Here is a 21758-nt window from a genome sequence, read left to right as displayed (position 1 = left end):
TTTTTTTTTTGGGCAGGGGGGGGGGGAATGAAGCTCCCAACAAAGAATATATATTTTCTTCGAAATGCAGTTTTATGTTTAAGGAAGATGATACAACGCCTTCTGTAACTGCGTACGAAATGCGCCTTCTAGTTGCAGCTTGCGTGTCTTACTATTCATCCGGGATTTCTCATCCTCTGCAGACATGCCTCGCCGTTGAAATACATCAGTTTCTAAAGATAACAGCATTACAGGAGTGTCCATGTCAAGGTGGCCTCTTGCAACGGTTTCTCTTTATCGCCCTCAGGGTATGGGTGCCGCTAAAGAAAACAGCATTACAGGGGTGTCCATGTCAAGGTGGCCTCTTGCATCAGTTTCTCTTTATCTCCCTCATGGGATGGGTGCCGCTAAAGATAACAGCATTACAGGGATATCCATGTCCACGTGGTCTCTTGCAACAGTTTCTCTGTATTGCTGGACGTATGTCCACATACAAATGGATACACATACATTCATCAGTAATCTATCAGACGAAGGGTACACACTCTTTTCCAAAACAGTTCCTCTGCTTAATGCGATTTCGAGCTTTCTCCTTCAAATAAAAATATCCTCTTCTGTCCCCAAGGTCATCCAGCATCTTCTTCCGTCTTCTTCCTCGTCTTCTGGTCACTTCTATCCGCCCCTCTGGTTTGTTTTGTCTCCAGAGGAAACATCTCGCATACATGGTATCTCTGTTTTTAGAAAGAGACTATCCAGGAAAAGTGATAATGTGGTAGTTTTTCCATTTGCTTTCCATATCGCAGTACAACAGCCGTTCAAACCACTCTGGTCACGCCTGTTGCTATACGAACTTGAACCATCTCGAGCATCATTTGCTCTGTGCTTCAAGTAGCCGCTGATGACGCTGCTTCCGTCATCAGTTTTTGGTTTTTGGTGTCTCTCTTCGTCTGATGCCTACCTTTTGACCTGTCCAGCAAGGGAGGCCCTGCCAGTAGCTACGCTACCGCTGGTATAGCTCTCAGGGTCCTTGGCATATTCATACTTGGACATACGTCCAGCAATATAACGCACGCAGCCACATAAGAAGAACGACTCCCATAGCGGATGAATGGCGTTACACACGAGTTTGATATACGACATGTAAGATGATAGATCTTAACAAGTTTTAATATTGACGCTGATCATTCTGAGCCCTTATTTGTTTTGATGATTATAAATGACAATGAAATTTATTTCTAATTAATTCTCGGTAATTTTAATTTCAAAAGTCTTACGTTTCGGTATTACTGGAAATGTATTGTGATTTTTAATATCGTATTTCATTGTCTGGGACTTGCAATACGGTGTTTATGTTGAAATTTCTAGATTCTGGCAGGACCAAGGAGTCCGGAGTTCTGACATTTACGATCAGTCATAAATTTGGCTCGGGTACAGGGAACCGGGCGCGCCTAAAAGGACAGGTCAGAGCTTGTTACAACTGCCTGTGAATGAGGGCCAGTATGATTGGGTTGCCTCGTTCAAGCTTCCTACGGAAGATGGGATGAAAATGTATATGTCAACACCATCTTTCGAATTCCCGGCGTGGGGGTGCAAGCCATTCCACAAAAGGAGAGACTTTCACAATATTCCGAACTGAACGGACGTGACCCTTGCACGCACCGGGACATAGCTAGCCGATAGTGTAACGCTGTAACTTAAAGCTAAGAATACATTAATTTAACAGTGTGGTGAATTAGCAGGTGAATAAACGTCAATTGGCTCAACTCTCAGAAAAACGCTTTCTTCGGCATCGCTACCCTGAGACTCATGCGAACCGACCCAGCTAGTTTCCCGTACCTTTACCGATCTTCCTTAGTTTGATCTGTGAGGACAACTTCCAGTAGCCATCATACACTGTCCTAAGGTAGAAACAGGTGTAGCAGGGATAGCACCATTCCGACTACGCTGATACAATCAAAGGCGGGTTGGAAAAGAGCGGTGTTAATATATTGTGGCGTGTTTTGTGTGTCACGTTACAATATAAATTTTATTATTGAACAACGACGAACACACATTTTATATCATTTTATAAATGGACATTTGATGACAGGCAGTGCAATGGTTTAACGTGATTGATACACCTGAGGATGGCAGAATGATGCCGAAACATGTAGTGTGAAGTGACAAGTGAAACTGTATGAACTAAAAGACGGTAAATATATACACATTATGGATACGAATCAGTGCAAAAGGACGCTAAAATACAACATTATTACATCCATTGCAGCTGTTTTACTTCCATTTGTGACCGGTCGTGGTTCCTCCGGTTCAAAAATAAAGTATAGCGGAATGAGGCAAAATAACAGTGGCTGACGGGAAGTAATTCATAATGTAATGACTCTGATGTAAGCTTGGGGGAGGAATAAGGAGCCTTGCGTTCCGATGGAGAAAGCACAGGTATGAACAGTGTCTCACACTGCGGTGCAGGCCATCAGGCCTTGCGCTGCAAAGGAACGTCACTTATGATATATCTTAGAAAACGACAGGAAGCGTCGAAATCCCGACGAGACGGAATTTACGCAGCTGCAGTTCGTAGGAACTCTTATAACTTCTATATTAGTTAGTTAGTTATTGGAGAGGGTGGGTTTCCCCATGCACTTAGACCTGTATTGGTCCATTGTGCTTCCCTCTATGATTTCTACCAGTCTCTATATCCTACCGGTACTGGTGCTTACCATCAGTCCCGCCCAGCCAGCGAGACCGGTTCTACTAGCTGAGAGGTATCTATAATGCTTCCCCAATCTACCAGAGGTATTAGAGACTGCTGTTGGGCGGGAAACGTCCGCAATTTGGCTCAGTGACCTCCTTTGGAGATATGGGGTTCTTTTACGTGCCGTAAAGCTACGACACGGGACCCACGGCTTAAAGTCCCTCCCGGAGGACTTGTTCCCTGAATTTTTCCGCCCTTAAAAATTCGACGACCTCCGCCGGGTATTTGAACCCGCATACTACGAGTCATGAGGTGGGAACGTTACCTCTAGACTACGGAGGCCGCTTAACTTCTATATTACCGAAAAGCGTGTTCTTCAACGAAAGCTAAAAGGTGAAACGATGAATAATTCCGTCTTCTGGGATGTGGCCCCGTGTAGATATTGTGTCAACCGACGTTTCGGAGGATCATGTCGCCTCTATCTCCAGGGTATAAGAAATCCACCAGCGTGGGCAGGTGGCTGCTAATATTCATGACAATAGCGTAAAGCGGCACGAACTTCATGCCAAGCTGCGTAAAGTTGGCAAAATGGAGCCAGAAGCGGTTAGCGCATGAATACAAATCGATGCATCGCATTAACAGAGCGTTCTTATTGGAGGAAACGGGCTAATAACACATGACCTCTAACAGAAGAGCGTCATTCTGCCTCACGTCAATTTTTCTTCGGCAGCTCCCTGCACCGTGCGCACAGGCATACGGATGTTGCAGAAAATTTGAATATGAAAAGCCAACAACAATGTGTTCAGGGTAGACTGTGTAGCTAGCCGTCAGCCACTCGTCTCTTGATAAAAGCCATTGATTAAAGCGTCCTTCGATCCGCGGACGTCATCTACATTAATGGGAACATCTAACACACGCACAGAGCAGGAAGACCAGAAGGAACAGGTGTGTGACTCCGTGTAAGAATGGACTACCTACCCTATTATGTAGTATCCTTGAACTTTCTTACGTGACAATACAGAAACCATTCATCACAAAATTTATCTACTTTTCGGGAATCAGAATGGGCTCCTTCATACAGGTTGTTCCAGGAGGAAAGGTCAATATTTTGGGAGGCCCTAGTATTGGTCATTCTAAGCAAAAAATATATATGTACATATGTCCTATTCCTAACGATTTCCGAGACAGAGCTATTTCACTATACAGTAGTTTGAATTTTGGGCCCAATACAGTGAAGCGTCAGTGAGCCGTTGTGACTGTTGATAGTAACACCGTAGGAGTGTTATGAAAAATGCCACACATCTTCAGAAATGTCGAATATGCCGATATGCTGTATGTTGTCTTCACAGGAGTTGAAAAAGTGCATTGATGTTCATGGTGCATTTTTCTAAAATGTATTATGCTAGGGAAACTGTAATAACTTTTATGCTTTAACAATAAATACCTGTATTGGAAACAGTACGTAATATCTCTGGAACTGTAGATTGAAATAGCTCTACCTCGGAAACCGTTAAGAACAGGACATTTGCTTAGAATGACCGATACTATGACCTCCAAGAAAGCTGACCTTTCTTCTGGAACACACTATATAAAATCTGGCGTTTTTATGTTGCAGGTACTTGAATAAATCCAAAAATATGCAGAATATAGTACAAATAGTCGCAATGCATCCTGATGCTCTCATGATGTCCCCTTCAGTATTCTATGTCTCAAAAGAAACACTGCATGTCTGGAAGCAGATAATAACATAAAACCTTCATTCCAGTGTGAGTCGTAGCCTACTCTTTGGGGACTCGCTAGGTTCTCAGGAGTAATCAGCAGACAGTGGTTGCTAGGTAAAATCTACAAAAATATGTGAATGTGGGAACCACCCACAGTGGATCGAGTGCTACCCAATCACAAGCTAGGAACCATTCTCTGCCTAGCAATGGCTGAGTAAATAGCCGGTGCTAGGTAAAGCCTACAGCAATGCGGACAGTGACACATTTTCTATGGATCCGACTCAAGGTTAAATAAGGAGATACAGTGAGTGGGAGTATTGGAGTTCCAGTTCGGACTTGAATTTCAGTACAACGTTCAAGGTGTTGCAGTGTTCATTACTGTTGTCATATTATTAGTCTTCAGCCAACGCCCTTCAACTCTTCAAGTTCGTCTGTGTATACTGTGCAACTGTAATAAATATTTATAGAACAATTCACCAAGTGGTTGTCTCTTCATACATCGAAACCCCACATACGTGTTATGGCAATTCAGTAAGTCCGTAAGATGTAAGAGTAACATGGGTACTTTCGAAAATGTAGCTACAGTCGGAAAAATGAAAAATATTTTGCGAAGGTTTTCAAACTGTACAGGAACATTTTCTTGTGTGAAGGGGCTCTAACACTATTTATGCTCTAATGTCACGGTAAAGCCAGGCAGGGACTTCCATCCTCTCCTCAGATGGGGATGTTATATAAGGAATATGACCGCAACAGTTCAGTCGCAAAATAGAAAATCTCTGGTCGAGATCCTCAAGAGGCCTGGTGCCAAACGAACTGATTGGCGGTAAACCGTTAGTTGCAAAGGAACCTTGACTCCGAATTTATAACAGTGAAGTGCCAAGTACTGCAGAAAACTTAAACTAAACTGACATAATCCCGTAGGTTGGGGAACACATACGTTTATCTGAATAAATGCCGCCATTTCTATATTATCATGTCTTCGTGAAATTAAGTAGGATCCCACCTAATTCATTTTAATTCTAACTATACGCTTATATGCACGAGTACATCTCCATATTTTGTAAAATCTGTACTTGCAATCTACACATATTTGGCTGATTTGTGAGTGCACCACCATGAGAGTGCTGAGTAGGTTTGGGTCCAAGAGGGGAGAGAGGGGTTTCCTAACATGCAAACCCCACCCCCCCCCACAGTATGATTAGAATGATCAAGTCACGGTAGATCAGAGTAGGAGGTCATGTACAACGCAATGGGAGGAAAATGCATAGGTGGTTTTGGTGGGAAAGCCAGAAAGAAAGAGACTACTAAGAAAAACCAGACGTAGGTGGGCGGATAATATTAAAGCGTATCTTAAAGAAATGGGATTGGATGGCATGGCCTGGATTATTGTGGTTCAGGATAGGGACCAGTAGTGAGCTACTGCGAATACGGTAATAAACTTTCAGGTTGAATAATATTTTGGGAAATTACGATACAGCTCAGGGACTGATGGCTTTAAAGGAAGACTCAGCTCCAAGGAGTTACTATGTACCATCCAGTGATGAGCGTTTACGGCACAAAAAAGCGCAGTGTACAGCAGTAAGTAAGAAACGAAATGGCTTTCTTAATGGAAGTTTGTGAGACTTAACGCTATCGTATAACTCGACGCTATATAATACAGACACGGAAAACGTAGTTAAATAATCCACAAAGTACAGACCGTTAGTTAAGTAGTTGCTTCGTTGGCTAGCCTGTTAGTTTGTATAGTCAGTTACAGATATGGGCAAAATAATGGAAGTACTAAGAAACTGAGAAATAGAATTACTTTGTGTTGGCTACAGCCGGCAACACAGAATGCTCTTCCGTTTGTTTACATTCTGTAGTGCTCGTGTAAGTGTTAGCGATTATTCTGAGTGAGAGTCCATATGTGTGAATCGGAAAAAGGTACACTTGTCCGATTTCGAAAGAGGACTGATTCTTAGTGCGCGTTCAGCTGAAGCATCTGTGACAATAACTGTCACATTGTTAGGTGATTTGACAGCGCCAGATTCGATGGTTGTGTCAACATAGACGAATCCTGAGAAGACAACATCAGGTAAGAGGAACAGTGGACGAATATCAACATTGACAGAAAGTAATTGTCGTACATTGAGAAGGATTGTTTCAAAAAATCACGTAACCTGCAGCATAGGTGACAGCGGAACTAGGTAGGTATTCATCCTGAAGACCCTGTTTCCACAAAACTGTCCGACATGAGCCTCCCGAATCCAATATCCATGACATCAGACAACTGGAAACGCGCGCGTGACATAGCCAGATAAGAAGTCCTTGACGCTGTTCCCTACATCAGGAAGATTTTACGTCTGGAGAACACCCAAGGATGTCTGGTTCCAACAGCGAAAAACGTGGGAGTTTCTCTGATGATTTTGGGCAGCAATATCGTGGTACAGTATTCTGTTGGTCCCATTATTACCCTACATTGCCGAACTACTGCAAAGGAGTACGTGGTCAGGTTGGGTAATCAGGTGCATCCCATGATCCAGACATTATTTCCCAACAACGATGCAGTTTTACAACATGACAATACCCCCATTCACACAGCTGGAACTGTTCGGTCATTGCTTGAAGAGCATGAAGGCGAACTTCAACTTCTTTCCTGGCCAGCATACTCACCAGATATGAACACCACTGAACCACTCTGGTCAGTTCTGGAGACTAGCGTGAGGAACAGATTCCCACCTCCAACATCTCTAAAGCAACCTCAAGATGTTCTTCAAGAAGAGTGGTGTATGAAATTCCACTACAGACTGTTCCAAAAGGACTACGGATGTATGGAAGGTAAAGTATGGTCCAACACCGTATTAATAGAGAAATTTGTACAGTATCTATAATATTTCCATTATTTTTCCGATCCCCTGTACTTAAGGTACGTTGTTGTGTGCCAAGGTGGCTTATTCAGACTTCATACCCCTTCACCCTACCCAAAGGGTTAAAGCTGCTGGCGATGGTCAGTGCCAGGAATAATGGTCAATCGCCACAATGCTTTGTCTTGCTCAGGCGATGCGATATTTCAGTGGAAATTTCGAAATGTCAAGACGCCACTTTGTGGCCTCTTTGACAGCTCTGTCTAGCACTTCGATTTTCGAAAGCGACTTGCCTCTGAGCTGAATGATTTGGACGTGTAGGAAACCACTTTGTAAGTGTGAGCCAATCAAATTTGTACTGTTGCAATTATGACGCAGTTGTCCAGATTGGATGTAGCAAATCAGGTGAAAGAATCACGTGTTTTCTGAAAAAATAGAGCGTTTTTTGTTTGTTTATAGCGTTGATGTTAGCCTTCAAAGCTGAAGATCATTTGGCTTCACCTCTGGGACCGAGCAGACGTGCGCTGTTTACAGTCATTATATTTCTGTATTAAAGTTTCATATTGAACTTAGGGATCATGATCGAGTAACGAAAGAAACATGCATAATTTCATATAGCATCCAAGTGAATTTTATAAGCAGGACTTATGTAGTTACAGGATCCGGGGCTGTAAGGTTGTTAATGGCACGTAAAGGGACAGTGAGTTGTGCTGTGCTTTCTTTACTCATTTCATCGCAAGTGTCACGTGGTGTCTCCTACTGAGGAATAAATCAATCTCGATGCCATTCATGCTGGCAGTTCTGGCCGTAACGGCCTTCAGATCCTCATACTATCCAGCGCCCTAGTCCATCCAACCAGATTCGTTTACCTACCCTTAGTTACGTCTGTCATTGTTCCCAGGGCTAAAACAGCCGGGACATTAACCTGACCACTCATCTCCAACCAATGCTGAAGTCAAGAAAACTTGAGTCTATACATCCACTCCCCCCTACGTCTTCATGGCGTAATGCTTCATTAGTTAAGCACAGGGACTATTTTGGGGGACATGTGGAAGCGTAGTTAGTTAGTTATTGGAGAGGGTGGGTTTCCCCATGCACTTAGACCAGTATTGGTCCATTGTGCTTCCCTCTATGATATTCTACCAGTCTCTATACCCTACCGATATTGGTGCGTACCATCAGTCCCGACCGAGCCACCGAGTTCGGCCTCTACTGGCTTGGCGGTATCTATAATGCTTCCCCCATCTATCAGAGGCGTTAGAGATTACTGTTAGGCGGGAAATGACCTTGAATTTGGCTCAGTGACCTCCTTTGGAGATATGAGGTACTTTTTCGTGCCGTAAAGCTATGACACGGGACCCACGGCTTAAAGTACCTCCCGGAGGACTTGTTCCCTGAATTTTTCCGCCCTTAAAAATTCCACGACCTCCGCTGGGTTTGAACCCGCGTACCACGAGTCATGAGGTGGGAACGTTACCTCTAGACTACGGAGGCCGCTGGAAGCGTAGTTAGTTGAGGCATTATGCTACAAGCTGGAAGGTCGCGGGTTCGAATCCCGATATCATGTCATTTTTTTCAATTGATCTAATCCTTCCAGCCACACTATAGCCCTGTGGTCGACTGAGCCTCTAAAAAAATTAGTACCAGGAACCGTCCTGCGTTAAAGGGCGCTCGGCGCGTTAAGACTGACAACCTCACTGCCATCTGTGATTCAACTGTCTACTAAAATGTGGCAACTACGACGCTTCACAACCCTACGGACCTCCATGGCCTGTTACAGGGATAGACTTACCTTTTTTACAGGGATTTCACTTACTTCACTCATTGCTGCCAACGCTTTCAATTAGGAGTCATTTTGCTATTAATCCTAATAAACCTGTAAGGAGAGATGAATGAAGGGTGATAAGCACTGCTACAGGTCTCCAAACAGATAAAAGAATCGTGGACATCCCCGACAGCTAGCAGCGGTGATAGCCTCTCGGGCATGCGGTCCTTCATTCTCTTCCGCCTACAGAACTGAGAGCTTCCTCGCTCAACTCTTATCCCCCATTCGTGCTATATGACCTACCCGCCTCATCCTCTTTGACTTGATCAGTTTAGTTACATTTTTCGAAGAGTACAAGTTATGAAGCTCCACTTTATGTACTGTTCTCCAATTTCCCGTCACTTCATCGCTCTTCGGTACAAATATTCTCCTCAACACCCTGTTCTCAAACACCCTCACTCTATGTTCCTCCTTTAATGTCAGAGACCAAACTTCACACCCATACAGAACCACAGGCAAAACGATAGTTTTGTATTTTATAATTTTTATGATTTTGGACAGCAGACGAGAAGACAAAAAGTTCTGGACTGAATGGTAGCAAGCATTACCCGAGTTCAACCTCCTCTTAATTTCCTCATGAATCAGGTTTTGATTTGTTATCGTCGTTCCCAAATATCTGAACTGTGCCATATATTTGCAAAACCCTGTTACTTATCTTTATGTCATGATTCTGCCCTGCATTCTGGTGATGAGACAGCAACATATACTTAGTTTACAATGTGTTTACTTCTAGACCAAATTCCTTACTAGAGTCAATTAAAGTTTGTGTGCTTCTCTTTATGGTATCTGTATTAACACCCAATAGATTCACATCATCGCCATAGGCCAACAGCTGATGTATCCCATTTAATTTTAGTCCCACCTAGTTTCCTTGGACCATCCTAATGGCATATTCTAAAGCAAAATTAAAAAGCAGTGGCGATAAAACTTTCTCTTGTTTTAGACCATTCTGGATCAGAAAATTATCAGACAAATGTTTACCTATATGGACTTCACCACACGTTTCGTTTAAACACATTTTAATCAGCATAACTGGTTTTATGGGTACCCCAAACTCTATCAGAATACTGTACAATATTTCCCTCCTAATAGAATCATAGGCTTTCTTAAGTCTACGAATAGCTGATGAACGGTCTCATTGCACTCCCATTTTTTCTCCAGTATCTGATAAATGCACAAATCTGATAAATAGTCTATCTATTACGTGGAAACAGCATTGATGATCCCCAATAATTTCATCTATGTATGGACTTAACCTTGGGAGAAGAATATTGGATAAAATTCTGTACGAAGTTGATAGCAGTGATATCCCATGATAACTACTAGTCAGTTTGTAGAATAATAGACTCCTTCCATTGATCAGGCAATTTTCCTTAGTCGAAATAGAATAGCTTATGAAACTTAGAACGTAATATTTCACCTCCTGCTTGAATAAGGTCTGATGGAATTCGATCAGTACCTGACGATTTCTAACTTTTCAACTTTGCAAGAGCACTTTCAACCTCAAAAGGGCTAGGATCAGGTATAAAGGGCTCAGCTGTATGCATTTCTCTCTGCCTAACATCACTGAGTCATCACAATAACTGAGAGAAGTAGTTCTTCCACCTACTCAAAATGCTGTAGGAATCTGCAAGCAGATCACCATTCTCATCCTTCATTAAGTCACTTCTAGGTCGGTGACCACTTTTAAAGTCATTTATTTCTCTATAAAGGCCCTCTAATGTTCTTGTTCTTACTGTTCATTGCAAGCTCATCAGTTTTGTCTTTCAGATATTCCCTCTTTTTGTTCCTGAAATGCCTGCTGGTTTCACGTCTTATATTGTTCAGATTATCCCCACTTATTTCTCTTGGATCCTGTATTCACTGTAATTTGGCTTGTTTTCTTTGGTCTAATAATTCTGAGCATCCTTCATCGAACCATGGTTTATGCTTCTTCAGTTCATAATAACCTAGACTCTCTTTGGTAGAAATTTTAATATTCTCTCTAATAGTTTCCCAAACTCTACTAATGTGCACCTCAGTGTCTTAAGTTTTCCAAAGCCGCGAACCTATTTGAGATTTCAACACAATACTGCTCTTTAGCCTCTACCTCATTTAATTTCTTGAGACTGAACCTCTCCATATGAACTCTGTGTGTTGTTTGTTGGCTCACTCTCAGTCTTTCCCTAACCCTTGCCACCACCAGGTAGTTGTCAGTATCACAATCTGCTGCCTTGAATGATCGGACATCAAATGTACTTGAATGCCGTCTCCGATCTATCAAAATATGGTCTATTTGATTGTGTGTCTTCCCATCAGGAGATGTCCAAGTAAATTTATGGATGTTACGATGTGGGAACATTGTACTTTTGACAGTAAGATTTTTTGTTGGGGCAAAGTTTACTACTCTAATTCCACTCTCATTACTAATTTCATGCAAAATTTATGGAATGCTCATTCTAGTTCTTTGTAGAACCTGTCCTTCATATGAGCAATTTTATCCACTGTTGGGCATGAGCATTCAGAACGATAATATCACACCAGCGACCTCTTAGTATTATATACGATATCCTATCACTAACGAACTCTACCTTCTTAACTGCTGATACGATTCTCTTATATACGAAAAAACCTGTACCTAATTCATGATTCTCGTTCCCCTTTCCACAGAAAAATGTATAGTCTCCTGCTGGTTCTGTGCCACCTGATCCCCATCTGACCTCCTGTACTCCCACACAAACAAAACAAAACAAACTCCGTGGCTGTAGTCCGCAAGCAAACTATACCGGCCGAGCTACCGCCGCTCGTCGGAGATGTTATTGCCAACTTTAGAGGAAAGAGGGCCTGTATTCCCACTAAATCTAACTTATATTTTGAGATTTTTTCTGCCACTCCCTTGAGCGAACCTGCCCTATAAATACTTCTAACATTCCAAGTACCAAATCTCGTATCCATTTTCTTTCGCTTAGGTCGGTTACCCGAAGAATCGGTCCAAGTTCGAGGCTTCTTGTGATCTGTCGTAAAAAGTTTATTTCTACGGTGAGGAGTTGTCAGCCCCATGCCAAACTTCCAAGATCGAGGACCACCGCTTGTCGGTTGTCCGCGAGTGCTTATTCAATATATTCGCAGCTACTCTCCATATCTGGAGACCATTTTATCCATTCGCAACCTGAGAATGCGCCATGCCGTGATAACAAGGGACCTACCTAACATGGGTCAGCTGTTTTAGTTGAATATAAAATTTTATGCCGTTTCGGAAGGTGGATCTGATATATTACCAAGTTTAAAAATAGGAAGGATCTTATGAGCTTCAACTGAAAAGAAGTCTTCCCATTTCTTTAGCCTACTTTTTGAAAAAAAAAAAAAGATGCACGCTTATGAGATTACGTTGCTGTGCGTATATGTATCCCCCTACCGTTGCTACGCAACGGCTAGTGAAACACATTCGCGCTACAACGAATAAACATGCAACAACAGATTTGTTGTTTTCTATGTGGTCCGTGCCACATTAAATGAAAGTAGGCGATCTGACGTAATTTTATAATTGGTAAAGAACCACTGTCGTTAATCTTTACAGGATCTCTCTTCTATATATTCAAAGGTAAAGATAAAGTTGTCCCTGTCCAGTCCGTAGCCCGTCGCTATACATACTGAGCAATCCCGACTTCTCCACATGTAACATAATTGCAATGTTACCGCCTCAGATTCCCGATGGGGAGCTAAACTTCTTTGATTGCAGGTGTACCACTAAATCTGCGTGAGGATGGAGCCACCAATTATGCTCTGTCTTCAGCTGCACTCAATTTAATTAACTGCTCTGTTTATGGTTTGAAGAGTACTATCATCTAGGATATAACGCCCTGTAGTCCGTTGAAAGTAAACCGACGTTTCGGAGGAAAATATCATCTCTATCTTCAGGGTCGAAGAGCGAGCAGAGTAAGAAATCAGAGTAAAAGAAGGTGGCTCTGCTTATTCTTGGACCCTGATGAAGGAGGCAATATGTTCCTAAGGAAAGTCTTTGACTTTAAACGGACTACACAAGTACTCTTCATAACCACCGCTATGAGGACCTCGAATCCTATATGTTCATTGTCTGTTCAAGGGCGCTGACAGTAGATCGAGGTACACAGCGTCAAATGAGAAAGGATATGAAAGGAAGCGGTAGAGGCCTATTTCATCATTCTGAAATTCACAAGGAGGTACCGAGAACCTCGGTCAAGATAGCCGGTGCCTCGACCGAATGCCGAACTGGGTGTCCTCAAGATTATGGCCGGTGCGGCCTTGCCGGTTATTTTCATGAGATGTGCTCATTTAGAGGCACTTCTTGCAATCCGCATTCTGTGTTTGTCACTATGGGGGATAATGGATTATGTGGGGCCAACCAGAGGCCCTACGTGGCTGCACATGAACAAAGGGTCCAGATCCGTGGTCTAGGACGTCTGCCACTTCAGGTGACTGTTGCGAGTCTATCAGTCACGTTACTTACAGGCGACATTCTGGGATTCCCACGGAACTTGCTCTCATACTTAAAAGAGCAACCCGTGATTATAGACTACGGACGCAAAATTAAACGTCAAAGTGCTCTATTGTTATTCCTAATGACTGGATCCTCTGTGGCGGGACTAATGGCTGATGACAGCAATGTTTAATTGTGATGCCAGGTGGAACCGTGAGAGCTCCCAAAACATTTTCCGTGAAGATATTTTCAGTGAAAGTCAGGAGTGTGTCCAAACGAACAACGTTTCTCTTGTACCCAAGCTACTAATTTCTTGTTATGAGTTTCGTCACCACAGTTCGCGTATACGTGTAAATTGTATATATTATTTTATAAAGTGTTCTCATGTTTATGACTATCATCAGGTAAACTATATACACTCACAGTCTATTTTGCTGCTATTTCCCCCTATACTGGCCAATGTTTACAACTGGTCAGTCATACGTGTTGTCGACGTTAAGGCCAATATATATAACTATATGCAAATTGTTAAGCAATTAAAACACCACAACAAGTGAAACATTTTAATAATTTAGTATTTTAATGTTTTGCATATAGTACTCTACATAACCACCGCCGTGAGAACATCAAATCCTATCTGAATTAGGCCAGTTTGTAAGAACGCAGTAAAGAAAACTCGGGTTCAATAAAAGTTGGGATGGTTGACTACCTGAACGGCTATTAGCGTCTATAATTCTATGAAGTTATAACTGGACGAATTTCAAAATTCATAAACATGAAAATTTCATCATTGAGTCCAGTTATCTCTACGGGGCTCCAGTGCAGTAAATTGCTGCTGGACCTCGCTAGCAGAGTCGTCCTTGGTTCCGAGTCCCACGGGACTCATGACTGTATTTTACTGTCTGATGGCTCTGGGATCCTTCAGACTTCGTCTTATCCTTCTTCTTCCCACGGTCCAGTAAATTGCTGCTGGCTCTCGCCAGCACAGTCATTCTCGGTTTCGGGTCCCGTCGGGACCAATGACCTAATTTCTCTTCCTTCCAAGACAGTTATATGATTGACAATAGGGTCTCCGCCGAGAGAAGCGGTTTGTCTTTCTAAGTAGACCATGTTTTCTGCACTGCAATTCGCGCCCGCACTCAGGAAGCGTCCAGGTAAGAGTGTTTGTACTTTATGGACATCATACACGCTTTGGCACTTTACTACTTCTCAAGATATACAAAGGATATCTGTCAATGCAGACATCTGCAGTAGATCATGCCTCAAATTATTCTGCCATTCCGAAACGGAAATCAGTTAGCTCATCGCTCGTATGCCTGATCAACGCCAAGTTTAAGCCCCTTGTACTTCCTATGCATGGCCTCTCCTTATCCAACAGCAAGCACATTTGGATTTAGGCGAGTCTGGATGACTTCTGCATGCTTCCTGCATAATCTTGTTATCTAATCGTACATATTGAGAATTTCAAGAGCCATATGCATTTCTCGGGCGGGTGTGAGCCTGTTAAAGTTGCCAATGACTTGCAGAATTCGGTTCTACAGGAGCTGTAGATTCAAGAGGTAAGCACCCATTGCATAAGCCACGCTGCCGGTAAACTTCCTGCCCTGTCTTCAGTGTTTATGCACACGAGATAACGCCAATTATGTGCTGAAACGATTAGCCCGATAACAAACACGTAAGCTGAAACAGACTTGTAAGATTAAGCAGGAACATGCTAAGAAGGACTCACAGGACATCACAGAGCAGATACATACTGATAATGACTTTCCGCCTAGCAGAAATGACGAAACTGCCTTAAATGAGTTCTTTGTGCAGACTTTTTTTAATACACTTTTCAAGCAACGTGGATAAATTCAATATGCCATAGTTCAATATTTATGTTAGGATGCTTTCAATAGCTCAGATTATACAGGGTCGAATACAAATGACTCGTGAATCGTGAACTTAAAAGGTAAGGTAAAAGGTAAAGCTATCCCTGTAAGAGGCCATGGAGTCCCATAGAATTGTGAGACGTCGAGGCTGCCACACTTTATAGACAATCGGCTCAGAGGTGGCGGTGAGGTTGCTAGGCTTACACGCCGGCCGCCCTTTACCCCCAAGAAGATTCCTGGCACTCATTTCTGTCATAGGGTGAGTCGAGCCCAGCGCCACAATCTGGAGGGAAGGATTAGGTCAATCCAATGACCTCGTCGGGAATCGACCCCGCGACCTTCAGGTTTGTAGCATAGTGCCTCAATCAACTATGTGGAAGAAAGCGGAACTGGCCAGATGTAAGATACTATTATATGAGGCAAAGAATAAAACCACGAAGATGTGTTAAAATATCAAATCACCGAGCCTATACACTCGCATTCGGGGGACCCCCGCAGAAGGAAGGACTCCTAACCACTCGAACGCGACGTAAGAATCCGGGTTGTGATGTAACACCCTTCCGCCGTCCCGAAGGAATTGCGTGCGGACGATAATGCAGCGCTGAGCTGGGCTGGGGGCAGCACTTGACTAGAGCACTGTGCTCTGTGCTTGATATGAGGTTCCAACTTCTGTGACCTTCGGGGAAGCGACGCCGTGCAGTTCGCTGGCGTTTCGCAGGAACATACTGCCTCCATCTTCATGGCCTACATTCAGCTCGTTGCTTACTTAGCATAAATTCAAGGCTTAAGATTGAGAGAGTACGTTCTCGAAAACGTCATCGAATTCCTCTCGGACTGCACTACGTAATCCTCACTGCTTCGGTATCCATCCGCGGAGAGATTCAGGAACGGTCCTAGTTCACATCTTAGCTTTTACTGCCTAAGACACTTCGTGATAACTTCAAGTTTTTTAATCATTTACAGAACAGAACAATTACCGTCTGAGAGTTACTGGGTTTTCGGACTTTCTCCATCGTCCAGTATTTTAAAAACTAGAAAATACAACGTTTCGGAAACTGGACCTGTTTCCATCCTCAGGTAAGGATTAATGTTACCTAGTACAAATGACATGAAAACATTGGCATGACTCTGAAATCTAGGATAGAATATTGTTATGACGACAGTAGCAGAGCATTCCTAATTAGGTTGTAATGCACACAAGAACATGCAGCAAAATGTGATAGATGCAGTGTGTAGAAATAGACACAATAAGCAGAGAGGTATAAGATATGAAATGTATTACATTAACGGAAGTGACGTANGCAGCAAAATGTGATAGATGCAGTGTGTAGAAATAGACACAATAAGTAGAGAGGTATAAGATATGAAATGTATTACATTATCGGAAGTGACATAATTTTATACAAGTTTGCTGACGTCTATTAAGGATGCACTGTCTGTCTTATGGCTGGAACAGTAAACCGAGTACGCAGCCGCCGGTTTCCCATCGTGGAGGTCCGGGTTCGATACCAGGTCAAGTCATGTGGGATTTGTGGTGGACGAAGTGGCATTGGGGCAGGTTTCCTCCGAGTACTTCAGTTTCCCTTGTCAATTCTCATTCCACCGACTGCTCCATATTCATCATCACCATCTAACATCCGGGGCTGGTACAATCGACCAAATAGCGGCCGACCTACCAAGTGGACTCAGTCTCACCCCACCCCAAGAAATAATAAGACTACACGACGCCTGAAAGCCGGAATAGTCCATTGTTAGACAACAGCTCGCTAAAGTGTTCATCCGTGGAAACGAATCCGTTTGTAGAAATCAGGTTGTTGCTGTGGAAATAACACACGTTTCGTAGCAACGGATAAACGGAGAATAACAGAGGAAATGTTGGAGATTCAGTTCCCCTCGAAGTTATGCAAGGGGGAAGCATAAGTCATTCGTAGCCCAATAAGGAATGAAGCGAGTCTTAGGCAGTCATTGATCGCGAGCTGTTATAATTGATTGTAATTGTAAAGAAGTGCCAATAAATCCAATCATCCAATCCAGAACCTGTTATTATTAGTCACGGAACCACGAACACGTGACAATAATAATACAATTCAATTCTTTATTATTTATGTGCAGAGTCAACAGCTACGAAGCTAATTGCAGTCACGGCACAGTGTAGGTACAGGTAATTACATTATGGACAAACACATTATAAAGTCAAAGAAATTAGAAGTAAGCACTAGAGGGAAAAACACTTTAATACAGAAAGGTAAACAAGCAAACAAACGAAAATGAGAGTGGTAACAAGAACATGAGAACTAAGAACTACATAACACAGAACATTAGGAGTATGAACAAATATTATTAAAATTTTAGTTATATGTATATATGTAAATGTGATTGAGAGAAACGGCTCCAATTGAAATGTGTCGAGATCATTGCCCATGGCGTTGGCAGCATTGGCGCACCGAGCAGAGGGACAAACACCAAACAATGGGAGTCCCCCTAAGATTGCTGGGAGGAACATGAAGACCAATGTTTTCCAGAAGGGAAGTGCAAGGTTTAAGCCCACGACACCTCCTGAACAGAAAAAAAAAACTTCAAGATCATGTCTCCGTTTACGTAAAGATTGTAGACTTCATTTCTCTAAGGCAACAGTACATAAGAACTGTTGTCGCAAGGGTTCAGTTGCACAAGAAAAAGTCTCTGGTGGTGAGCCTTGAGGGGCTTGACGCCAAGACGAACTGATTGGAGGTAAACCGCCCTGGTCCATATCCTGAGCCAGATCAATTCAATCCGTACCATCTCATCCTATCTCTTTAAAATTCATTTTAATGTTGGCCACCCACCGAGGTTCTGGCCTTCCTAGTGGTCTGTTTGCTTCTGAATTTTCCACCAAAATCCTACATGCATTCCCCTTCTCCCCCATTCGTGCCACATTCCTTGCCCATCTCATCCTCCTTAATTTGGTTATGCTAATTATATTTGACGAAGAGTACAAGTTATGAAGCTCTTCATTATGCAGTTTTGTCTAATACCGACTGTGTACAGATTAAGAAACTGAAAACGGCCAAGGTCCACAAGGGCTGTAGAGCCACAGAGATAGATATAAGTGGCCTCTTCATTTGATGTGTTCAGAGTAAGATTTCGTTAATACTTCCCAAGCCCCTCATGTGTTCTACACGTGCCGTTCATTTACTCGTCACCGACTTCATAGTCGTAGTAATGAGGGGATCGGTGAAAATTATAATCTGTACCATGCGTAATTTTCTCTATTCATTTACCACTTCCGTCTCCTTAGAGTCGAATATTCTAGTCATCTTTAGTTCTCGAACGCTCTCAGCCTGTGCTTTTTAGCTTAGGTTCCTTATTTTGAAAAAGTGAAAGAGGTTCATGGGACACCCATGGTGTCTGTGCGTATATTCCTCGTATAAACTCTTGAATTCCTGAGCCAATCTTTACGAAATTTGGTATGTACATCGTGGTACTCCGGCCCATCTTAACGGCGTATTTCATAAATCCCTGCCATCATTCTGCGTGTCTACATGTGCATGTCACTATCATTGCTAGGCAACGGCTCAGTACATATCTTACTGTGGCAAAGAATAAACAAGCAAGAGAATAATTGCTGTTCTTTAGAGGTAGACACTAATATTCACAACCAAACCAAAAGAACATAAATTTATAATTCTGAATATATATGCCCCGTATTACGTACTCTGAGGTATCAAAGCCCTAACGACATGTTCTGCCATGCTGGGTTGTAGTTGCCTGTACATCTGGACTGCCAGTCGTTATCAAGTGCACTTGGTTGACTTACTTGTTGTCGGTCTGTTTGCGATGGAACTGTTAACTTTTACTGAACATTTGTCTGCTCTGTCTCCCCATAATATTTTCCTTTGGAGTCAAGATATTGCTAGTGTAAATCAATTCTTTGAGTTCAAAATTTATTCTAATTATTTGATTTCGGACATTTTCCACGCAAAATATTTTATTCACATTTATTTTTAAGGTTTTCAGTAATTTAAAACTAGGCCTAAATGCTGTTGACTGTTCAACAGCTTCACAGCTCTATTTGTGTTGGAAATGAAAACTGCACATTATCGAAATGAAGCCAAATCAGTGCATGTATACATAGCCTGTATATATATATATATAATAATAATAATCCGATTACAGTTAATCCAGATCGAAATATGAAAAATTTTGTTCGCATTTCAGCAAAGAGGCAAAGCAACAGGCCGTGGAGGCCCATAGGGTTGTGAGACGTCGAGGTTCCCACAATTTCTAAACATTCAGCGCATATACGACGGCGAGGTTGTCAGCCTTACACGCCGGCCTCCCTTTACCTCCAGAGACATTCCTGGTACTCATTTCTGTTAGAGGCTGGGTCGACCCAAGTGCCATATTGCGGCTGGAAAGGCTGGTCAATTGAGAAATCCAATGACATAGAGAATCGAACCCGGGACCTTCCGGCTTATAGTATAGTACCGGGTACCCCCTTCACATTTGAATACATACTTTAAAAGACACAGGGAATTTAGAAGCAAAAGGGATTAGAGCAAGAGGACTTTCAGACTGTGTTGAGGGCAGCTGGAGAGACTGAAACCATGCAAGAAAATGTAAGATTTGAGGCTTTCACGGCGGTGACTATGAAGAAAGCAGTCTTCTGGGATTTGGCACTAACACCACATATACACGGTGCCAAATCCCAGAAGACTGCTTTCTTCATGCAAGAAAATATCCAAGATTGGCTTGAGCAGGATGAAGGAGACCCTGGATTTCAGCTTCTGGCGGAGGAAGGAATTGCTGCTGTGATATTTTGTATTTCTTTTCTTCATCAGTACCTACAGCGTTGAATTTTCCCTTTGATTCCTATTTTTTGTTCCTCAGGGCTACCTTTTGCTGCATTATTTCCGATTTCCTGTCCCCTCCCTAAAAAAAATTGTCCAGAATAGCGGGAGTTTACTGTATCGGTTTTTCGGATGGCATATTTCCGAATTAACTCTCCAAAGAAATGCCACGTGAATTTTCTTCATCCGAGTGATATGTGCAGACAAAATAATGCCCTTTACTCAACTAACCTGACAATGTTATAAAAACATAAACCACTGATCCTTGGATGCAATTTTACCATTCCAAAAATTATTTAATGTCTGCCATAAGTTGAGATTTCCCTTTGGAATTAAAAGAACACATTTCACAATGACACAATTCATTGACAAATAGTCAGTTTAGGTTCTATTAGCGATAGCGCAGTCGGTATAGCGACTGGCTACAGGCTGGACGACTGAGGGGTCGGAGTATGAGTCCCGGTAGGGCCAAGAATTTTATCTTCTTCACGTCGTCCAGACCGGCTCTGGGGCCCACCCACCCTACTATCAAATGTGTACGGGGGCTCTTTTCACGGGGGTGAAGCGGCAAGGGTATGAATCTGATGACTCACCTCCAACTAGTGCCGAGGTCAAGAAAATATGGATCTATACATCCGTTACCCCATACGCCTTCATGGCATAGTGTTTAATTAGTTAAGCATAGGGACAACTTTATCTTTTCACCTTTACCTATTAGTATTTCAGTTATGTATTTAAATACCACAAGTTTTCTTTAATTTTAATGTGAAATGACTACGGCAGGCTTTGGAGACAAATTATGGGACTGTTCTCCATAATAGGCTACGACCACATCCTTTCGCACATTGAGCAATTTATCACACAGCCACTTCCTCATTCGACATCAACTTACGCAGATAACAAAATATCGTTTAATAATACCTCGTGTATATATTCCAGTAAGATTCGTATTACATGCGCCAATTAATTCTGATGGGGTTTACCTTTCAGATGCTCGCGTTTGGCTGCCTATGGACTCATCGAGACCGATCCAATCTGTCGTACTAATATGAAGATGGTTGGCCGCTGTAAAACACGGAGCTGCGTCTTTGACGGTCACTGCGCACGGACTGGAGACCTCGTGTTAACATTACCACTGCGATGAGAATAGTAAACACCGCTGTACGCCTGCGTCTCGGGCCACCCGCGCAACACACGTGTACGAATGTCTGCACCAAACAGTTCCGAGAGCTGTCACATCAAGATAGAGTACACGAGACCCCCCAACAATGAAACCGCTGTTAATTGTGCCATGAGCACGTCGATGATTTCGTCGAGCGCTCCAATACTGAGATCTTGAGAATCATGAGTTCGAACCCCATTCGAGGTATATATCCCACTTTCTTCTTTGTTATTCTGCGTAGGTACAGGCCGGTGCAGGCCTTATGATGGGCCTGAAGACTCCTACCAGCTCCCTGTAAGATTAGAAGATTCAGAAGGTAATTTTGAATTCGGAGAGAACATTGGGCCTAAGGGGTAAAGCTGGGCGTTTGACGATATGTAATCTGGTACATATGTATCAGTGAT

The 21758-nt window shown here is 42.7% G+C and overlaps 1 protein-coding gene across 1 annotated transcript in view; it reads right to left on the bottom strand.

Annotated features, from left to right (window-relative positions):
• Window positions 1-21292, bottom strand: part of LOC117282618 (transforming growth factor beta activator LRRC33-like) — a gene marked incomplete at its 3' end in the record, with an annotated part of 135841 nt that extends 114549 nt beyond the window's left edge. The window contains 1 exon segment of the mRNA XM_033753008.1: window positions 21176-21292.
• Between the last annotated feature and the right edge of the window lie 466 nt (window positions 21293-21758).

Source organism: Cryptotermes secundus, unplaced genomic scaffold (genome assembly GCF_002891405.2).
Source record: "Cryptotermes secundus unplaced genomic scaffold, Csec_1.0 scaffold1244, whole genome shotgun sequence".
Taxonomy (NCBI): domain Eukaryota; kingdom Metazoa; phylum Arthropoda; class Insecta; order Blattodea; family Kalotermitidae; genus Cryptotermes; species Cryptotermes secundus.
Note: the sequence above shows the minus strand (reverse complement) of the source record. Positions and strands in the feature narration are given on the sequence as shown.